Below are 22,690 nucleotides of genomic sequence, written 5' to 3'. Positions count from 1 at the left end.
TCTCTCTCTCTCTCTCTCTCTCTCTCTCTCTCTCTCTCTCTCTCGCCAGGTAGCATCACTGCTTCCACCATGAGGACCATATGGTCTGCAGCCTGCAGTGTTCTCACATGGGTTAGAGTATGTGGCCTCCAGCAGGTCCTTCGGGGCAGTGCTTGATAGACACTTGAGACCCCCTGAAAGTCACACCAGGAAAAGAAAATATAGGGTGCATTTGAAAAAATATAAAATTGATTTGACACTTGCAGTTGTCTTTTAAAAGTGCATTATGTCCAGCAGTATTCATCCATGTATTCCCAAATAAGAATACAGTGAAATAGTATGGACGGGTTTCCTCTTATATTGCCATTAAATAACTGCTTGTTTCTTGTAAAGCCTCCATGGGTTGCAAATAGAGCGCAATGCAAATGTTGTGTTGTTTATAAAACCTAATATTACTACATAGTCTCACTGCAGTTCATGAAATAGTCACAAAATAACGTTTTTTTTCATGTCGCTCCGAATTACTTACTTTAAAAACAAAACACTACAATCAAACCACAACCTGGTGTCCAACACCGGTCTTCTGGGTTAAGTCCTGTTTGTTTGACCCATCCACCTCCCTCCAAAAGTCGTCTTTTTGGATATTATAAAATACGTCACTTGCTCTGACTGTTGCTTAGTCATGTGGATGCATTTCATTTGTGTGTCCACTACGATCAAGGCTCCTAATTGTCTTTCCATTGGCTTTATTTTCGTCCTGAGCGCCAAATCTATTGGTTTGTGATTGCATTTTGTGACTATTTAACCAACTGCCACGACACTGGGCTGAACATTACCCCGTACTACCTGAAAATCAGAGTGTTTTTGTAGCTTGGTTATCATGGCAACACTCGGTTAAAAATACAGACTCTGTGCTGTGATAGACATCAGGGGGAAAGTTGTACATCGACACAAATGTGTGTGTCATGAAATCTCTTATATTGCGTATTGAGTCTGTGTGAGAGTTCAGCATATCACTGAAGCACTAAGGGACCCCCGATTGCCACCAGGTATTTTGCACACTGCTTCAGATGGTTTACAGTAGACACTCCTATTTAGCAACATGACAAATATTATTTCATGCAACACATTTGATATGATTTCATCATAGTGTGAGCCTGGATGCTATACATGGAGATGGAGAGACTTCATGTGAGCAGTTAGAGTATTCACTCTCTTACTAATTGGGATCACTTGGCTCTCAGAGCAGGTGACCATGCAGGAGCGCCTGAAGGCCTGGAGGTTACAAAACATTGTGAAATCAATTTCACGATGATCCAATTCACTTGAAACAATTCCACTCAGAGAATGAGTCCTGCAGTATATTCTAATAATAGATGTTCCACTGTAATCTCAGTAAGTGATGAAACAGAGAAAGTATGGCAAGAGAAAATGTTACAGCTTATTATTGTTTATTTGAAAAAGATTATGAGTATACAAATCAGAGAGATGTGGTATAAAAACTTCAAGATGCAGGAGTGTGATTGAAGATGATAGAAAGTGTGAATATAGTGAGCTAAATGAGTTGAAGAAGGAAATGAATGTTATTCTTTATTGTCCTTTATATCATGATTTAAAAAGTTGATGTGGCTGATTTAGATTTGATAGATATTGGAAATGGAACTTTTGATAATCTTTTTGCATTTTCTGAATATCTTTTTGAAAGCATGGGAACAGAGGAGAAAAGTAACATATGATATGTGGTCCTGCGACTCGCTTTTATATAGATTGCAGACTCTTGGGTTATGAACTATATTTGTTGTTTTTCCATTGAGGAATATCTCCTGGAGCATTATGTGTGATTTATGTTGTTATTTCGTTGATTTTAATGTAATTTGCTGTTAGATGATGGTGGGTTAACTTGCTGGAATGTTTGGCTTGTTTTTCGATAACAGTTCTGAATAATTCAATAAGGTACGGGTCATGTCATGGTCATTCATTCAGTCATTCATTCAATCATTCTTTCAAATAACAACGAAATCTCATCAAATATGAGTCCTGTGTGTATTCATTTGGTTAGCATGACATGAAACAGGTCAAGGACCCAGAATGCTGAATTGGATCATACTCGTTGTACTCGTTGAATGACACAGACCTAGAAACAACCCATCTTGCTTTGGGTCTTTAAAATACGAAACAAAAATGACGTATACATAAGCGGAGTATTGTGGCCTAATGGGCATATTTTCAGATGTCCTTAACATCATCTAGGACAGGGGTTCTCAAATGGGGGTACGTGAAGGCACTCCAGGGGGTACGTGATATTTTTTAAATATATATTTAAAATTAGCATCCATTCAAAAATCCTTGAAGAATAGTTATTTAATAAATATTCAATAAAATATAAGTGTAAGTTCATAAACTGAATTGTATATTCAGTAGCTATTCAATTTCATTATCCTAAACAATGCAATCTTCAGTGTTGACAGTTTAATAAATCAGACACTGATGATCTTTTTTCCAACCAAAAAGGCTTTGCGCTGGTTAGGGGGTACTTGGCTGAAAAAATATTTCACAGGGGTTACATCACTGAGAAAAGTTTGAGAACCACTGGTCTAAGAATACAGCCAAGGCTCGACGAGCAACCAGGCAAAGCTTGTGACTGCCCCAGGGCCCTGGAAGATTGTTTGTGTCTGGAATATGTCAACATTTTGTTTTAAGACCTTTTTCAATGGTGTTTTGTGCTTACATGTTGAATATTCATAAATGTATCTGTGTTTGATCAAGTTCTAACACAGCAAACCTGGAGCCAGGTTGTATGCACAGTAAAAGAGCCCTAGCTCCCCTAGCCATGCGGGTGCAACTCTGTGCTGTCACTCTAAGCAATAAAAAGTTTGACTTCCAAGAATAAAATAACACAGATCTTCTGGCGATGTTCCACAACCATGAGGCCCATAGAGCAAGCTCACTAGCATTTTCTTGAACTCCTCCCAGCCTTCGATCCAGCATCATTCTTATTCACATGATCACAGGAAGAAAAGAACTTTGGACTCTGGTCCTAACTTTTAAGACTTTAGGACCTAATCATTAAAATAAGGGCTCATATTGGCAAGTTGATTGACTTAAAAATAAATATATCTGCTGACTTACTGACATCTCCTTCACATTGATAATCTATGGGAAAAAGTATTTTTGGGATCAATGGTACCACCTGACAGGCCCAGAGTTTTTAATTCCACCATTTGGCCACTATGTCAAATTTCAAAGCACAGTGCTCTTTCTGGGGGCTTTCTATAGATCAGCTGTTTCCTGAGCCCTAAAAAGTTCCCAAAAAGTTTTGATGTTTACAGTTTTAACATGTTTTCCCCCATTGATCTCTGCCTGGAAACATCTGCATGGATTTATTAAAAGCTACAGCACCACCTTGTAGACCTGGAAGGTGTCATTTTAGACTAACTCCGTTTTCATTTCATGTGCTTGTATGATGGACAGGGTGAGGAGGACAAAAGGGAGTCTGAACTTCACCAAACAACATTGACTTTGTTTACTGATGCGCTCCTGCACTTTCTCCCAGTCCATATCTGTATGCATGGAAGGGATGCTGGCCACTGAGGAAGCGAGTGGCACTTTGCAGCGCCTCTGACAGCAGCACTCAGAACTCCTATGACAGTCTCATGAGAAGACTGAACAAGATTATTTCTTTACCTTAACATCAATTTGGCACGCTGTTAAGCTATTGGATGGGAATGGCAATCCACCGAGGGCTTTGGATGCTGTCACTGCGAAAGATACGACTGACACACGGCATTGTCCTTGTCTGCTATCAATGTTTGTGCAACTGTGAAAGCAAGTCTGTGTTCTGTTTTCTGCATTGCCCCTCAACAACTGATTCCGACGTACCTTGTAGGGTATGAGAGGCACCAGGCTTACGACTAACTCCAATGTTAACCCTTGCATTTATTATTAGAGGGTCAAAGCATCAGACTTAGTATAAAGGTTGAGATTGTCAGCGTAAGTGGTGTGGGAGGGAAGGGCCAACGGGTCAAACCAACAGAGGACTTGCTAATTTACAACACCTGTCCACAGGAGGCTTTTTGCCAAATTGTAGTTCCTTTTTGCACAGATATAACTTTATTTGCATTGTTCTAACAAAGTGATTGCACATTTTATTTGTTTTTGTCTGATGGAGCAATCTGGTTTACTTAAAAGTGATTGCAATTTTCTTTATTCTATTATTTGAAAAAGCACAGACGGAGGAGTCACAAAATGTTATTTCAATAAAAGTTCAACATGGACCATTTTGTTACAATTTTGTTGTGGCGGTGGGGCATGAACATTTTTCTTCCTCCAAAGTGGGGCGCGACAGAAAAAGTTTGAGAACCACTGGATTAAACCAAACTGTGAAGACATGAGTTTATTTTAAAAAGATAGTATGTTGTTGACGATTGGAAACTGACCCTGACTCCTGTAATATCCAAAGCTGAAGCTAGAAGAGTACGTAGAGCATCATAGTTTAAAGCTTTGGGCAACTGACCAAGCAATGAATGGACATGATTAGGCATTATGTTAGGCAAAAGCCTGAGATGCATCGGTCAATACTTGTAACATAATGATCAGGCCCTCACATTTACCGAACCAGTTTACTCTCAGGTTGTTATTGAGGAATTATGATGATGTCTTGTCCCAGAGAAATTGAGCTAAGATAAGACTTAATTAAAATTATATCTACCTGGGATGCAACACAAGTCCTGACTATGTGCTATCGTAATGGTTTTTAAATTAAAATCCGTCCCTGACCGCAGCAAAATCTAAGATATGTGGTCTTAATTAGAGTCAAGGGTACAGGGAGGGGGTGGGCTGAGGCCCTTGTTCACAGAAACCCCCCCTCAGTCTATAAGGCTGCAACATTTGGCCATGCGATTTCCTGTTAACACATTGGTGGCATCTGCTATCAATTCACTCTGAGGATAAAGACGGTAATAACACCATCAAGAGAGAGAAGGAAGAGTCGCAGGTATGTGCAGTATTTTCAGCAATCAGTTCTGCATGGATAAAATGAGATCGCAATCCATGTCATGTGCATTATGTTTTAGACCCTCATTGTTCTGCCTAACAGCGGGTCAGGTACATGCGGTGACCTTGCGAAAGCTCCACCACGAGCGAGGGTGCCAAGCATGCAGAAATGACAAATTAGAATGGCATTGTTTGTTGCACAACCCACACGAATCACTCCTGATGTATCAGGACGACGGGGAGAGCAAAAGAAGAAAGCTAAACTATGTGGCCTATGTCAACTACCCATGCTCTAAAATAGGAGGTGGACATATTGATTTTAACAGGCCCAAATGAACAAAGCCATTTCACCTAAATCTTTTTGATCGGTCGCAGCCGTATGCAGCCCAGCTCCTCCCGGCAGATTGTGTTTCTCATTTATTTCACTTATATATGCAGTGACATTCACATAATTTCCGACTGCGGCACATTAAAACCAGGCCCTGCGTGGTTTATGCAAACAATCCATGCTAATCTTCATTCACATCATGCAAGGATGGGCAGAGCTAGCAGACAATAGACCGGCCACTGACCAAAGCAAGCTAATACCCATGCAAAAACATGAGGAGACTGAATAAAGAGCACTCACTCAATGGATTCAGTCATCTGCAGAAGCTCAGAATACACTGGCACAAGAACACTGATGTTATGCCACTTATTCATGAGTGGCTGGCATTCTGAGGTCAGTCCAAGTTTTGGGAAATGTTTTGAAATGAGAAAGAGCTTGTTTGCAGCAGTAGCAGGAATCAGTCACAAGTTCTGCTGTGTTGGCTGGATGCATTCAGGTAAATGAGCTTGAGTTCATGTGAGTTATGTTTGGGTTAGGAACTAGAATGTAGAGTTGATAATCTAAACCCAATTAGGACATTTTCAACTATATAAATAAGCACCGTGAATTATTATTATTAACATCAGGACAATAATTTCATCTAACAAAATTAATACAATATGAATATTTAACTAACAATATTATTTTGATGGTTAAACAGACATTTCAGGATCTCTCATTCAGATGTTAGCATCATCATTAAACTTAAAAAATATATTATCTACTGCTGCAAAAAAAAATCTCATGCAACCAACAACTAAAATATGAACTGGTTTTGAGCAGTCCAGAGTAAGTACTGCAGGTCAGTCACAACAAGGCCAGATGCTCTGGAAGAACAATATGCTGATTCATTTGGCACTAGTTTTCTGGATATTGGTACGATTGTGTCAATATTCACCAGTAAATTGATGAAGATGAAACACAAGACCTTAAGGACATGGTGACATGTCATTCAAGTGTATCTTAATACAATACTCAATACAATACTTTTAATGTGCCCATATGCACATTGGTGGATGTAATTGTTCCTCCGGTCCAAAGTGGCAACAAATGCTGTTTCCATTGTATGGTATGGCTCTGCTCAACTTGACTCGACTCACTTTTGGAACTAGGTCCTTTTCTAGATAGTACCTTCTTAGCAGTGGTGGGCAGTCAGGGCCAGCAAGGCCTTCTCTGCTGGCCTAGACAGAAACACAAAGTTATAGCTATTTTATAATTTAATCATTTTTCATGAATGTATTATAATTTTTTTTCCCATTATCTTATTTTCTCATTGCACAGCTACTGTCTTCCTCAGTTGCTCTGCTTCCAGTGCAGCTTGTTTTAAGTAGAGCTTTTATCCAATCAGATTTCACCTCTGTGTCTCTAGGTAAGAACAGAGGCCCGAGGCCTGCAGACTCACAAGTGTATCCCTTTGCAGTTTAAGTGAATGGGGACGATATTGTTGATTGTCATAGTGTTCAACCAATCAGATCTTTAGTTTGACATGTTGGGCGTATTCTTTGACATGTCAGAGCCTGCTAGCTGGCCTAGCCATACGTGATTGGTCAGTGGGCTAGCGTGACATGTTGGGCGGTGACAATCCCAATATCTGCTGCCTCTGTGGAGCGGACATTTTCAGCCTCAAACGCATTAAAACGTATTCAAGAAATACAACTGGGGAGGCTTGACTGTCTTCACTGGCATCCATGAATAGAGAAGGACTTCTTACTGGAACTAAAATGCACAGATGTACTGAACAACCGTGGGATTAAACTCTTTATTAACAAAGAAAGGAGGATGGACTTTGTCTTTAAGTGAACAGCAGCTCTGGTAATTTAACTGCGTTTGTTTTTACATCTGCAGTAGCTTTAATATGCTTGTTTATATATTATTATTTGTACAACTTGTTTTTATGAAGATGGATTTTTGTTTGGTTTTATATGTGATAGGAACTATTGTTACGTCCAATGTTGCTCTGGGGACACATTTAGTCGGTGTCAGTGTTGGCAACTTGGTGACTTTCCAAACCCTCATGGAGACTTTTTTTGTCAAAAGCTACTAGCGACAAATCTAGCGACTTTTTCTGGTGTTGTTGGAGAGCATCACATCATCTCCCCTGGACCCTCGACCGGGGTGGTCCCAAGAATGGAGTGGTTCTATTCGAACATCCACAAATTTGATCATGGAAAAATAACTGTTCTAATTTGCAACAAACTGAACTGAACTAGAATGAACTGGACTGGATTGGACTGTTTGGTGGAAACGTGACGTGAAATTGTAGATTTTGTGGATCTTACCAAGTTAATTCCTTTATATTATGAAATTCTGTCTTTTAGCTTCAACAGACAGAGTGTCCTTTCAAGCCACCAGTCCAGTGTCATAGCCTGGGTGTCAAATACAGACTTGTATTCTCATCCTTTAGAGTCTGATACCGCCAAGGAGTCCTGATCAAGCCTCCGTAGGTGAGGAGTTGGGAAGGAGAACAGGTTGGATTCAATGCAGAGGGATTGTAACACAAAGCGTGACTTTCCTTCTGCCAAAACTGCAGCTTCAGAGGATATCCCCTTGATTGGTCAAACTCTAGCATAAGTTCAGCCAGGAAGACTGTACTCTTGCATGCTTTGGACCGTAGTTTATTTCACTCCTCACGCAAGCTTATGCATTTCCTTGCTGTCATTGTTCGAGGCTGTCAGTCATGATATCAGCTGTTTAGATCAGCTGGTCTCTTCTATTCAATAGCACAATGAAACAATGACATGGTTAGCCTAACATCTTGCTGCTGTCTCTCTACCTTCAGTACGTTCAGGCTGCTGTTACGCACCCCTCCACCTCCCCATCTCTGCCCAATCTTAGCAGATTCATCAGCTTCATCAACTCATCATTCTATCAGCCTCATCAGCCACCACCACCACCAGTGTCTGGACTCCACGGGGATTTATCTTGCTGCTGCTCAGGGCAGACGCCGCTCCATTACAAATCTCCCTGTAGAATCCAAGCACCAAAGACTGTCAAAACTTTATCATCACATATCATCAGTTATTAATAAACAATTATCTTCTTCATCTGGTGTCTCTCCTGATTTAAATGGCAAGTATGGACCAGAGGAACAATTACGCTCACCAAACAAATGCACATGGTATTACTCAAATGGTTACTTAAAAAAACAGGACCACCAATCAATTAGTAAGAAATAACTGCTTTGTTATTCAACTTTAATTTACTGAAGTTCTGGACTGACAGCATTTTCTCTTTGAGAACAGACTGAGTGCTTCTGTTGACTGATTTTTTAAATTTATTTTTGTTATCAAAATGCAACTTGATCCAGGTCTGCTTTATACTGTGTAGGAGCTTAAGTCCTTTTGGCATGGATAGCTGCACATGATTCCAACTTTGATCTCAGATAACTACATCAGTCGGCAGTTATCAGACAGCTTTAATCAGACGCGTTAGTTGCAGTCTCAGCGTGTGGAACAAAAGGTTGTTTATGTCTGTCGCCAGCCTTTAAAATGCAGGGTTGGTCTATCTGTGCTTTCAGCGAGCTGCGCTGGTCTTTGTCACATCTGATCCCGATCCCAGCCCGCCCCGGTTCTCTCTTTAAATGCTGCGGGATGTGTCGCAAAGTCAGTCAATGTATGCATGGCGTGAGGCCATGAATTATTTAAGAAGCCGGTTCCTTTAACTGATTTGAATGTTCAGACATCCTTTGTTATCAATAGTTGTAATTCTCCTAGCAGGCACCGTGCTCAGCAGATATGCTGATACACTATCAGAGGCTCACTGACCTCTGCATGACTTTCTGTTGTGCATGTGATGGAATTAAAACTGTGGGCACAAAGACGCGGCATTGATACGAAATGCGTTAGTAAAGGTGCGTTCGATTTATAAAACGTCTTTTTTCCAGCCCGTCAACATTTCCTCCATTTTTAGCAGCTCTAATGACTACAAGCAATGGACATAAAAGCTGCCTGAAAGTCAAAGCTAAATCCTGCTGCATTAAGGCATCCAACCTTTATGAGAGCCTTGAAAATATGAAAGGCATCAACAAGGACAATAAGGTGCGTGTGTGTGTGTGCGTGTGCCTTTCCACAGCCATGCTAGCATATTTACTTTGAGTTTGAAAGAGAAGAAATTTGTTTCTCTTGGGCTTTATTTTTGTTCACCATTAAATTGAAACCTGATTTCAATGTCGGTAAAAGAAGGCAGTTGTTGTTGTTTATGTAGCACACATCCGTCTGGATAGAATTGAATCTGGGATTGGGACTCTGTGAATGGTTTGGATAATGATGGCTTTGTGGTGGTATTTGAACAGATACCTTGGGGGGAAAGCCTAATACGTTTTTGGAGTGTGTAGGACAAAGAGATAAGACTAATGAAGAGCGAAACGATCCGGCAGTATTTAGTTATTTTTACAACAAAAACACTTTGGCAGCTTCTTCGGCAAACAATCAATACTTTTCCCTTAACAAACAACAGTGAAATCCCAATATGATGGGTTTTTAAGACTTTTCATTAGTAAGAAGTCTCTTTGGTAACTGTACACATTGAGATTCTCAGATTTACAGACTATGGTTCTCCAGGACAAAAGAGCTAACATGGTTGCCATCTCAGCCCTAATGTCAGTCTCATCAGCATTAAATTGTCTTTAACCCAAAGGTTATAAACAATGTAGACGGTGACAATAACAGTGTCCAATCTGAAGTCAGAGGAGCGGCTCCCAGTAATGCCTATACCAGAGATGGATCCTGCTCACTTCAAGGTGAATGCATCTGAATGAGCAATTTCCATTCAAATATTAGTCAAATGGAACTAATACCTTTGGATAGAACGAATCAACCACTCAGATCATATTTGACACTGACATATGGATGGCGGTTTTGGGAAAGTTGGGAAAAATATCTACATGATGAGGGAATATTCAAAGAGAGGTTACGCACAGTTTCATCCAATCGTCGGGACTCAATCAGAAAGTGATATCACTGATGAATTATTTGTCAGTGTCACTTTAGTTGCCCTAATGGTGGGGGGGGTTCTGTTTTCAGTGCTAGATTTAGAGGTATATAAACAAACTGTGATCTTGCAGAAAGAAGTGTTTTCTTTGTGTTCAGCTGGTGCTCATGGTAGCCACAAGCAACTAAACCACGGTAGACCTCTGCATATTCAAAATGTTAATGACGGCCCTTATTTGAAATGCACATTAGCCTGAGACACTTTATTCTAAAAGCACTGCTTGTGTGAATATTGTTTTATATCTAGCATTTGTGTATATGAGAGCTTTGCTACAAAATAAGCCAATATTCTGTGATTGTATAGACTGGTTGGATTCCGGTCAGAGATATATGTTGAATCTCATTCCACAACCTCATGCAAATGCTGTAATTAAAAAAATAAATCCAGACTTAAAAAAAATAACGATAATGTTTAGGAGATTATGTGTTGCAAAGATGTGCAGAAAGAAAGAAATATGAAGTTCATGCAGTTTGAGTACAAGTCAGCTCAGTGTTGTTATTGTCTTATTTTCTAAAACACAGTCCAAGTTATCTGCTAGACAAAAGGGGATTTGTGGAAACAGCAGATAACTTTAATGTAGGAAAAAGCATCAACAATTTGGGTGAAGTTGTTGGCAATTTATGGTTTTGTCAAGATACTTACAGTAGGCTCAGCTCATTCTGTGTAAAGCGTTTTATATGAGTAGCTAAATCAGACAGTAAGTAACTTGATTCATTTAAATTCATGTTTGTCCACAATGTATTATCGGAATCCCACAAACCATCTTGTTCCCTGTGTTAACCATGTCCTTTAGTATGTCTGTATTCTGAAATGTCACTTCTCAAACACAGAGTTTTGCTTTTGCATGGTGCAAACTTACTTCAGCTATTTTGGATGGTAGCTTAGTTTACTACAACTACTTTTTTCTCTCGGAAAATGGAACAAAACACAAACATACTAATGCTAGCTAAAAATAATGCTCAGTTAAACTTAATTATGATTAAATAAAACGTGGATACTCATGCATTTAATAAAGCCAGTGTGCATTTCCGTTAGAATCAAAATCGTGCCCATTTCTTTGCTTTAATGCTGGTTTATGGCCATCCTGTCTTAATTGTCATTGTGCAATATCTCAACCAATTGTTCAAGCTTGAGTCGGAGGCGGAGAACAGGATGAGGAATAAAAGGAAGAAGATTGTGCTAAAATGCTTCTGACTGTCTCAGAGGCTGTGTGGGTGAATCAAACTTTCTAAAGCGGAAAGTAACTAAAAGCTATTTGCACACATCAATGCTTCACATGTGTGGATTTTATTCAATAGGGGAAAAAAAGAACCTGCATCTAATGTATGGATCACACAGATCTTCTCATTGAGTTTTCTGCCATGAGAGAAACAAACATTACAGTCATATATTTAATCATGTGTACAATATTCCTCTCGTTAGTTTCCCAGCCCTTCTTTTAAAGTAGATGTGCTGTTGACTGTTCATAATGCCGTTATAGGTGTGTTACTGTTCTTTTTGAGCCCATGCATTCAACGTATATTTGCAAATTTGACCAAAGACACAATTTCTTACTTTTCTTACTCATATTTACAGTTTTTGTTTTCATGTTGAAGAATTTCAAAGTGCATTCGTACTAAGCTGTGCCATGCGACTTAACTTTGACCTTGAACTACAAATAGCTGCATGCATTGTACTCACACAAATACATGCCAATGGTGAAGGCCTTGCACACCAAGTTCACACTGGACCTTGGATCAACTTTGCAAAAGATCTGTCTGCCTGTGGTGTGTGTGTGTGTGTGTGTGTGCATTGTATTGTAAGTGTATTACTCATGTTGTGGGGACATAAATCTGTGTACACATTACATGGTGGGGACTTGCCTTTCTCTTGGGGACAAAAACCATGTCCACAACATAAATCATTACATTTTATGGTGAAGATGTGGTTTAAGGCTATGTTAAGGTCAGGTTTTGGCAGAGATGTAGACTTGATTTTTACATATGAAATATGACTTGTGAACATTTCTGGGTTTGAGAGGCGAAAGGGATGTGTAAAGTCTCAATAGCTGTCATTAGTTGGAGAGCAGGTTGTCCACCAATCAAAAAGATCGGTGGGTTGATCCCGGCTCCTCCAGTTCTCATGTCAAACCCCAAATTGCTCATAAATTGTGCCATTGGTGTGTTTGTGTGTGAATGTTTACATGCAGTGTAAAGCGCTTTAATTTAAATGCAATCCATTTACCAAGTCAAAGACTTGAGACTTGACTTGGACTTGCAAAAAATGATCTCTGCATTTTAGGTTAAGGTTCAAGTAATGGTTGATTAGCCAAGTGACAGTTATGGTAAGGGTACGTCTCCAGAATATGAATGTAAGTCAATGTAATGTATTTAAAATGGTGGAAACACAACTGTGTATGTCCAATCAAAATGACAAAAAGATTGGCAGTGATGATCTTTTGGACATGCACAGTCACTAATCCCGATACTGTATGATAAAATCAATGGAAATACTTTAAACTGATCACTGATCACCAAACTTTAGTAATTCAGTTTTTTCTGGTTCTATCTCAATTGTTTGCAGAAAAGAATGGCAGCACAATATTGCTAATTGTTTGTTAACCCTTAATTAAGTGATTTGGGGAGTCACAAACATGCAGCTGTGACATTATGAAAGGCAGCAGACACGCTGACATGACTCATTGCTTGTGATCTCTCTCTCTGTCTCGCTGTCACTCAAACTATTTATCCTGGTAACATTCAGTGGAAGAGGACCGTGCAGAGTTGCAATATTTGTTTCCTACATTGATAATTGTGTTTTAAAAAGCTGGAAAATGATGAATTACCACTTACAACAATTAAACAGATGAAGTCATTATGTAGAAATTGAGTCTTCCTCCAAGTAGGAGATCAGATTCCCGCTTTTTACTTATTTCCATATTTAATGGACTTGCTACTGAGTTAAGGTGATTGCTTCCATATGTCACAACAACACCAGCGAATGGCTCACTGTAGCATTTTGATCCAGCCAGTTTTCTTTGTCCAACCAATTGCTGCGCTCACAGTATAAAAGTCTGGAGGGCACAATTACAACTGGCAATGGAAAAGAAAAATGTTGGCATTGAGAAGAAAAATGAGGGGTAATCTTACTCATTTTTCTTATCCGCAGAAGTCTAAGAAGCCTGAGAGGGTACAGTATTTCCCCAGATGAAACGATATTCCACCCACACAAACAACAACGCACAAGTACATAAGAGTCTTTACTATTTCCACTTGGTCTCCGTGTCGGTTTGTTTTGAATTGAGGAAGACCAAAGCATTTCCCACACTTCCCCAAGTCAGGTGCATTCGTTCTCATGTAAGAATGCCTGATTTTTATCTTGATTATCTCAAATATTATGTCATCATCTTTAGCCCTCGTCTCGCAGCAATACAAGTACTCACAGATAAGACGGTGCAGGTCCAATGACGGAAGACATTGCAATGGCATGACTTGATTAATTCCAAACACTAGATCTTAATTAACTGGCATAACCACACAGATGACTTGTGTGCCTATGGGATTTGGTCAATAGGGATGACTGCATGAAGTAGATATGCTCATTCAATATTCATTATCTCCCTGTTCCATTTTGTCACGGGGCAAAGAAGGTCCTTCCTGAGATCAAGATATCTCCCTCAAGTCGTCGGATGCATAAAGACTTGGAGCTTCTGTGTTAAAATGAATTCTGCATACCTGCAAACTTGTCACTTTTCGGTGAAATTCACCGTTTTGAATCAAAAATATATCATCCACGTGAATCGTGTAGATCCGTAGAGTTTTTTTTTTGGGGGGGGGCAATGCATTTCTCAGATTGGAGTCATACGAGGAGAAAATGTGATGTCGTGATCTTCACAATAGAACATTTTTGACGTGTGGAGTCTTGGCCAATCAGCGTTCAGATGTCTACAGCGTCTTCATTTCCCTCCGTTAAAGTTTAAGTTACGTTATGTTCCGTTACCGTTCAGACTTGCTGGGTTAAGTTAACGTCCACTGCATGCGGAACTCTGTGGACTGTTTTTTTAACTCAAAGTAGAATGAGGATGATTTCGTGGTCAAAATAACTTTAATGACCACGATGATGAGGCCCAGATACTGATGAGATGATGAGGTCAAAGAGCTTCAGGGAGAGGCGGCTGGTTGTGTAGCGCAGCTTGACGCAGGGCTGAAATGTGAGTGGAGCTGGGCCTGGATAAAGGTGGAGCTGGGCCTGGATAAAGGTGGAGGTGGGCCTGGATAAAGGTGGAGATGGGCCTGGATAAAGGTGGAGGTCTAAACAGACGTGAGTACAGCTTCCCGCTGTCACAGTATTTTAAATACATTGATAAGGCAGGGTATGCTAAATGTAGCCTCTGCTCCAAGGAGATGAACTACAGCAACAAGGGCTCACATGCCCTCTCATCACACTGTTCACTGTGATGACCACAGCCAGTGTACCAACAGTCCCAACAGTCCCACATGCAGTTGCTCCCAATAACCCTGAAGTAATGAGAGGGTTCTTGCAGTGGTGGGCCGTCAGGGCCTGCAAGGCCTTCTCTGCTGGCCTAAACAGAATCACAAAGTTATATCTATTTTATAATTTAATAATTTTTCTTAAATACACATGTATTATAATTTATAAAAATATTTTTCCCATTATCTTATTTTCTCATTGCTCAGCTACTGTCTTCCTCAGTTGCTCTGCTTCCAGTGCAACTTGTTTTAAGTAGAGCTTTTATCCAATCAGATTTCACCTCTGTGTCTCTAGGTAAGAACAGAGACCCAGGCCTGCAGACGGAGGCTTGCATCCATTTCCAGTTTAAGTGAACGGGGACGATATTGTTGATTGTCATATTCTTCAACCAATCAGATCTTTAGTTTGACATGTTGGGCGTATTCTTTGAGGTATCGGAGCCTGCTCGCCGGCCTATAATGACGTCAGCATTAGTGCAGCTCAGTGTCTGCCGCGAGGTGCAGAGTGCTCTGTGATTGGTCAGTGGGTGAGCACGTGACTATTGTGAAACGAAGCTTAACAGCAGAGGCATTTCGGGTAGTGAATCACATCACGTGATGCAGCTCAGCCAATCAAATATGGGCATTCTGACTCCAGTGAGATGCACCATGACACAGGGGCTGAGACGAGGAAAGACACTGCAGAGCAGTACGTACGATGTTCAAGTTGTGAAAGTAAAATCATAAGACGATCTCTTTGGGCCGCGACTTGTCATTAGGGAATGATGGTGGGTCCCACAGCAAGACCAGCTGAGAACCACTGTCCTCCATGAGCGCAGAAAACATTATATTTTCCTGAATATAAGCTTCTGCATTTTCCAGATACTATTCAAACGTATTGTAAGTCTCGTACCAAACGTTACGTACATTTAATACGTACATAGTTATAGCCTTAGAAACTGATAATATCTGTGGCGCCATCATGTGGTTATAAGGTGGTATTTCAGCTGCAGGACAAACAGTGAAGGCCTAGGTATAAAATGCACGGTCCGCTACTGGGTTAAGGTGCCTGTACCTTAATTTCAGCAGGTTGCTAATGCAGAGGAGTGTATAGATCACAGCTATTATTTTACTCTTGATAAGCTACTTTAGCCAGAGTAGATTATCATTTTCATTTAAATAATTTAACTGGATTGAATGCATATTAATTGCAAATAGAAGATAGGCCACAAAACAGTACAGTAACAGTGGAAGTTAATATGAAGCCATACAGTAACAGGGTTCAATGAAAACGAATCACTTTATTTGTACAGGCGATGGTTCTCGCTACTCTTGCTATCTTTGTTTTTATTTGACCAAAACTTTTGAAAATGAGACCTCTGTCTCAATGGATTTTGTCTAAATAAAGGTTAATATTAATAATATAGCTGAAAGAGTGATTAATAACTGAATAATAAAGTTTTTTGCATAAAGTAAATGTCTTATCACTTAATTTTCTCAGAGTACACCAGAATGCTACATTTTAAACCTCATATTTAAAATAAAATTCTCGGAGGAGTACCCCCTCACCCCCGACAGGGTTTCGGGCTTGTCACCTTTTTCACCTCTCATGAGTTTGCAGGTATGATTCTGTAACAAGGTTCAACTATTAGAATGAAAAAATGAATCAGTCATGAATTTTTTTCTCCCCAGTTGGTTTAGCTACATTTAACCTTTCCTGTGAATCTGCACATTAAGCCGTGCATTTGATACTGTGATACTGTTAAAATTGCTATTCTGAGTCTCACATGTCTGAATGTGTTGTGCACCGAATGGTATTACAGAGCGAAGAATGCACTTTCAGTATGTCTGTATGAAAGATGAGTGAAAAGGCTCAGATGTTGGATTCATTATCCTTATCAAAAGTCAAAGAGAAGACAAATATAAAGCATTCTGCTGCTACTGGCCCCCTCCTCACGAAGCCCCGGGGAGCGACATAAAGACAGCTGGAATTTGGTGTTTAAAAGAGAGCAGAGGGGAAAACTTATAATAATATGATCAGGAGCCCAGAATAATAGGCTTTTCTCCAAACCTGCTATTGTTTCCGTTGTATAACTGTGTGGCCCTGAACAATGTTACCTCCTCCAATTAGCCCAGAACACACAGTTATTCTACTTGTTTGCAGGGTTGAATGACTGAAAAGCAGTCATTCTTAATAAACGTAGAAACAGATACATATTTGAGTTCATATACACACATAGGTTATGAATGGCAGATTCTTAAATTAAATAAATAATCCCACGACTATGGTTGATTCTTGTAAATTACCACTTCACAGTAAAATGCACTTGACCCTTTTGTCACTCTCGTCACTGTTACAAGCAAGGGGCCGTACGGAAATATGCAAATATATGGTAAAGTTTGGCAATTCATATCTATATACATTAAATGCACAGATGAACCATGATAATGACTATTAAGATCAAACCCTCATTTAATGAGTGTAAGGCTCCCCAACAGCTCAGAAGTATGATGTTTTATTAGAAGATTAAATACAATTAATTTAAACAATAAATGAATGAATCACAGTTTTGTCTTACACAAAATCATTTAAACAAAGTGATTACAGGTGAACTTTAACCTGCAAACAAGCCTGCAGAGATAAGTAATGGTCAGAATGTGATATGGCTACTGGTATTGTCATTACCGAGACAAGGAATACAGGCTGTGAACCATGGACGCTATTATTATTGTGATTATTATTAATTAATTATGAAAAGCTGTACCACAGTTTGTGCACATTTTCACCCAGTGGCTGTAGATATATTTTATTTGATAAGTGGCTCTGGATTAAAAAGTCTTTAAGATCAATCCTCTTGGGACAACGCATGCCTGTCCCACATTTCATAGCAATCCATCCAATAATTATCAAGATACACCGACCAATCGACATTGCCTCCACTGGAGTCACACTGCTGGCGTGGCTAAAAATGCATTTTCCAAATGGGAATTTATTGTAAATATTAGCAAATTTGAATGTTCTAACTTACACAGGCCCCACCCCCTACTGGACTCATTCTCTCCTCCAATCACGAGCATGCAATTTCCCATTGGAAATTTGCATAAGTGTATCGGGTCAATCAGGACGTGCCTACCCAAATGTGTGTGGACCCACAGTATATAAAGCAGCACAGGCCGCTGTCTGTCATTTTTCTTCAGTGAACAGTGATTTGCCTTATAGCCTGATACACCTGCACGTCCTCATGGTGGCTGGGGCCCGTTACTACGTCGCTGTATCGGCTCAAATCATAAAGAAGTACGTGGGCTGCAGCGACTAACCTTTTGTCAGGATCAGTGTGATTGGGTCAATGTTATGTCGTGGCAGGGTATGCATTCCTGGGGCTCCACCCACTGTACCCAAAGAGTCCAATAGAAGAAGGAGCCTGTGTCTGTTATAACAAATGCTACCATATTGTAACCCTAGTTCTATGAGCACAGTCCAAACCATCTACCAAGGGTGCCCTGTCGCTACTACACACAGGATGGCAGACAGCAGTGTGTGCTGCCTTTAATACTGTGGGATGCGTATGTATTCGGGTAGACACAACCTGATTGGCCGGCTACGCTCATACAAATTTTCAGTGGGCGAATGCATGCTCATGATTGGAAGAGAGTATTACCCTTAAAGTCCAGTAGACGGCTCCAACTGTGCTTATAGAACTAGGGTTACAATATTGTAACATATCGTAGCTTCCAATAAATATTAGACTTGCATGTTATCGTAAAGAGTAGAGAATTATCTAATTCCTCATTGTGCTTATCAAAAGATATGCCTCGTGGAGTGTCAAGTCGAATGAGGTTTCCTTTGGTAGCTTAGTTACATGTGTTCCAGGATGAGTTGTGTGTCAACCCAAAGAATCTGTGGAGCTTCATCATTCTGTCCTCTGAGCAATGACCGTACGTAACACTTTGTTACAGGAACGTCAGTAAAATATTGAGGCCGTTTGGATAAACTGATTGCAGAGGCTGTGTGGACTCATCCAGGCCTCTTTGAAAGGGTTAGATAGCTTTCGAAATACAACTTGATGGATGACCACACAGTTGGCTGTCAGTGCTGCTTGCTTTAACTCAGTGTGCAGTGATTTGAGGTTATATTACTGACTTCATATGATTAAGAAATGTCTGCGGCTCTCAAAATATCTTGGCTGTATCTTAAACACAGAAACACATCCAGATAATTTAAGCGTAAGGGAAGAGCTAAGATGTGACTTAGAGTATCACACCTTTAATTATAAGTCTATAAAAGGTCTTCATCTGGAAGGAGGCTCACTCTTAGCACTATTTTAACTGGGCCCTAAAAAAAAATCAACATCTCAACAGAAATGTGTGATACTTTAATTACCTGGTGGACCCCTGCATATGCTATGTGAAAGATGAAGAAACTTTATTTTGGCAAAGCAAGGTAGGCTGAGGTTGCAGTAGTCACCTGCACTTAATTTCATCTGCGAGGTGAACTTTGAGAGAAACACCAGAGACGACAGCCTGTGAAATTATCTTAAAAGTCCAAATAAATTGTCTCGATCCACCAAGACGACGCTGCCAAATATCACAGGTCTTTGTATGTGACATCCAAATCAAATGATGACTTATGATCACAACAAAAGTGACTTTGCAAAGTGGCAAGTTTTCTTTTTCACCCACTAATATATGGCTTTTGCAGTTGGCATTGTAGGCACAAGCACTGATCTGCATCTATGGAAACATGACTCCCGGGTGGATGCGATAACTTCCTCCCCTGTTTCGGGCGCTTTCTTTGTCATCTCAGCCACAAATTGTGTCCATCTAAGTCCAACCAGCGCTCAAACAGCACCAAGATTGAAGAGAGACAGATAAAAAAGAGAGCCGGAATGTTTTCACTGTTTAATAAACCTGTTTTCTGGTGGATTTGTGACGTCGAAAAATGACACATCAGAAGAAAAAGGAAAGGTATACTCTTTAACAATGGGAAGGGGGTCTACCTTTTTTATAGTAGCTTTTCACACTAATTCTGGTGTAAAAAAGACATTACTGATCATCGTCTTTGTTGCTGTCTTTCACCCAGGAGGCCGCTGTTCATGTCCTGTGTGAAACTAAAAGTTAACGTCGGCTTATTTTGTCACACCAGTCGTTGGACACATGACTCGTTTGTCGTTCGCTAGTCACATGGCTCCTTCAGCACATGGCCGTCATGTAAGTCATTAGTCAGTCAACCACGATCTTTCACTAACCCTAACCTTTTTGTATATACTTTTTACTATTCTTTTGTTTTTTTAATATATTTAAGAAAAACACCAGTGTATTAATATACTTTTATACTGTTTTATCTCCCTCTCCTATCCCCTATCTCATTCATTTATCACAAAGTCTCCCACAAAAACCTCTTATTTTAATTCCTTTTAGTTTATCTTGGACAGTCTTTTAAACACACCTGATTTTTATATAAACCTCCACCGAAAATCTCCACAGACAAACCATGGAGATCTTGAGAGCTGTTTTAACTCCGGCTGCCCACCTGCGTCTGCACCAATACTCTTTTTAAACTCCCTTTATTAATTTGATCTTTTACCCGTTACTTATTTTAATCCTCTTAATAGTTTGTTTTTACCTTTTTCATTTTCTTTTCCTAGGTTTTCTGTAACTTGGAGATTTTAACCAGAAATGTTTTTTAAAGAAGCTCAAAGACCTTTTTTGGAAAATTCTCCCTGTGTGCCCATGCCTCTCGTGGTAGTTGTCAGGAATACCTCACTCCCAACCTAACCTAACCAAGTGGCAAGTGGTTGCCTTACCCTAACTTCCTGTGAAGATGGAAGTTTATTTTGAAAATACGCTATGTGTGTAATGAATGTATTTTGACACGCCGTCCTTGACACGTCCAAAACTGAAGCTAGAGGGGTACCTGGAGCATCATAAGCTCAGGGCCACTGATCAAGCCTCTGTATTTGCTGAGTTGGGAGGAAGAACTAAATTCCAACTTCTAAGGCTAATCAAACCTTTTATGTAATGCAAAACCGTACAGTTCATGTAACAGGCTTTGTATTTTCAGCACAAATGTCTGCCGAATGCTTTCCAAAAGGTCAAAATAAAAAACTATGGTCTCGTTGACATGTTCTCTGCAAGCTGTCAGCACTCTTCCAAATATTGTTTGTTGGTTGATGAACTTTGGTTTTTATAGACCAACAGTGTGGTTAGTCTTCTTTTGTGAAATGATGTGGCCAATTTTATCATATCAATTTCAGCAGTCAGAATCTATAGCGGTAAAGAGAAACCACCAGGCTGAAAAGCGATGTCCACTGCCCTCTCTGGTTCACAATTTGTGAGTGAAAGTGTTTCACTTCTCACCTGTGCCTCAGGAGGTAGAGTCCAGTACCAACAGGGTTGGGGAACATCCCCAGTCCTTCACAGGTGGAAACCTGCAGTTTTGAAAAGTGAAGCCAATGCGGAAAATGCTGACCTCAAGGCATCGAAACGACCAATGGCTGACGTTATGATGACTTTGTCCACTTCTTATACACAGTTTATGGTCCTTCAACAAGTTGAGAAGTTAAGTTAGTTGTATCTCATATCAACATATTATGCGTATCATTTTCAGTTTATAGTTACTGGTTGTAAACATTAGCCTGTCACTTAAAACTCTACTCTTTGGCTTTTCAGCCAATAAGCAATACATGATTACAGATCTCAATATAATCTGCGAGTATCAGTTATTGGGATTTGATCCGATCCGACAGGAATCAGATTCAATTTAGCAGCTTTGATATTGATTTGTTAAAATGCTTTAAAACTCCAACCATAAATATATTTTCATACCCTATCTGTGAGATTCATTTGACATACAGATATTGTCAAGCCACTACAGCTGAGGACTGAGCTGTATCTCTCACTGCAGCACCAAATTTAGAGTCATGATCATCATAAAGCCTCCCGCTTTAGTCTTTTGATTTATGACAAGCTCAGATATAATTTCTTAAACATATATTTCTCTGTCAGCTGAGAGACACAGAGTCCTTGACAGTATGTCTGTTGACATGAGTGCAAGAAGCCACCAGTCATAAAAGTAAGGTCACCAAGATCTAACTCAGCGCTGGTGCTTCCACACACACTGGCAGCTGGGATATTTCCTTCCTTAGTCCATAAATATCCAAAGCCTCCCTCATTCAACGAGAGTCTCTCAAGTCGACTGATGATGAATATCCGGCCTAACCCTGAAACGACTGAGCCGGCAATGATGACTAATGTCACAGCAGGAAGAAGTTGTAGAGCCACAATCCCTCACTGTCACCAAGAGGTGCTTCCCTGAATTTTCTACTGTGGTCAGCTTCGACTTTTCTGCAGATTTTTTTGTCATTCAACGTTGATAGATTTGAAGAACTATTGTAGATGTCGCTCTTTTTAGTTTCATAGTGCTTGTCAATTTGTGGTGAATTAGCAAGCAAAAGTCTAAGTAAAACCCTTTGAGCATCATTCTCTGAACAACACCCCTATGAAGTACTTTCTGATCTTTTTTATTACTATTTTTCTTTTGGCTTTCTCATCCCTTAATTTCCAGCCTTGACATATCCAGGCCATAACGTGCCATGCATTAAATTAGTACACAATTTCAATCTGCTCAAAACAGCTCCAGGACAAGAGGAACGCCTGCTCAACAAAAGATAAGAAACAAAACATGTGATATTTTTTTAGCATTGCCATATTATTAATTAATGTTCGCCGTTAATTGGGAGCTGCTGCATATCAATTGGAAGGAATAAACGTTTGTGATTTAAATTACAATCTGAATCACCTGTAATTAGTTCTTCATGTTTCAGATGAGTAAGTACAGTGATCAGGCTGTCAGGGATAGTTTTCAAATTAGCCCTCATTGACATTAATTGGATGCACTACACCCAGTAGTAATTAC

At 39.9% G+C, this 22,690-nt stretch overlaps 1 protein-coding gene across 1 annotated transcript in view; it reads right to left on the bottom strand.

Annotated features, from left to right (window-relative positions):
* The window catches only part of opcml (opioid binding protein/cell adhesion molecule-like), a 313,601-nt gene that overhangs the window by 180,345 nt on the left and 110,566 nt on the right, over positions 1–22,690 (bottom strand). The gene's annotated exons all lie outside the window — the stretch shown is intronic.

This window comes from Anarrhichthys ocellatus, unplaced genomic scaffold (assembly GCF_004355925.1).
Source record: "Anarrhichthys ocellatus isolate YVR2014 unplaced genomic scaffold, GSC_Weel_1.0 scaffold59, whole genome shotgun sequence".
NCBI classification, from domain to species: Eukaryota; Metazoa; Chordata; class Actinopteri; order Perciformes; family Anarhichadidae; genus Anarrhichthys; species Anarrhichthys ocellatus.
The sequence above is the reverse complement of the archived record's forward strand: the minus strand, read 5'-3'. Positions and strand labels throughout refer to the sequence as shown.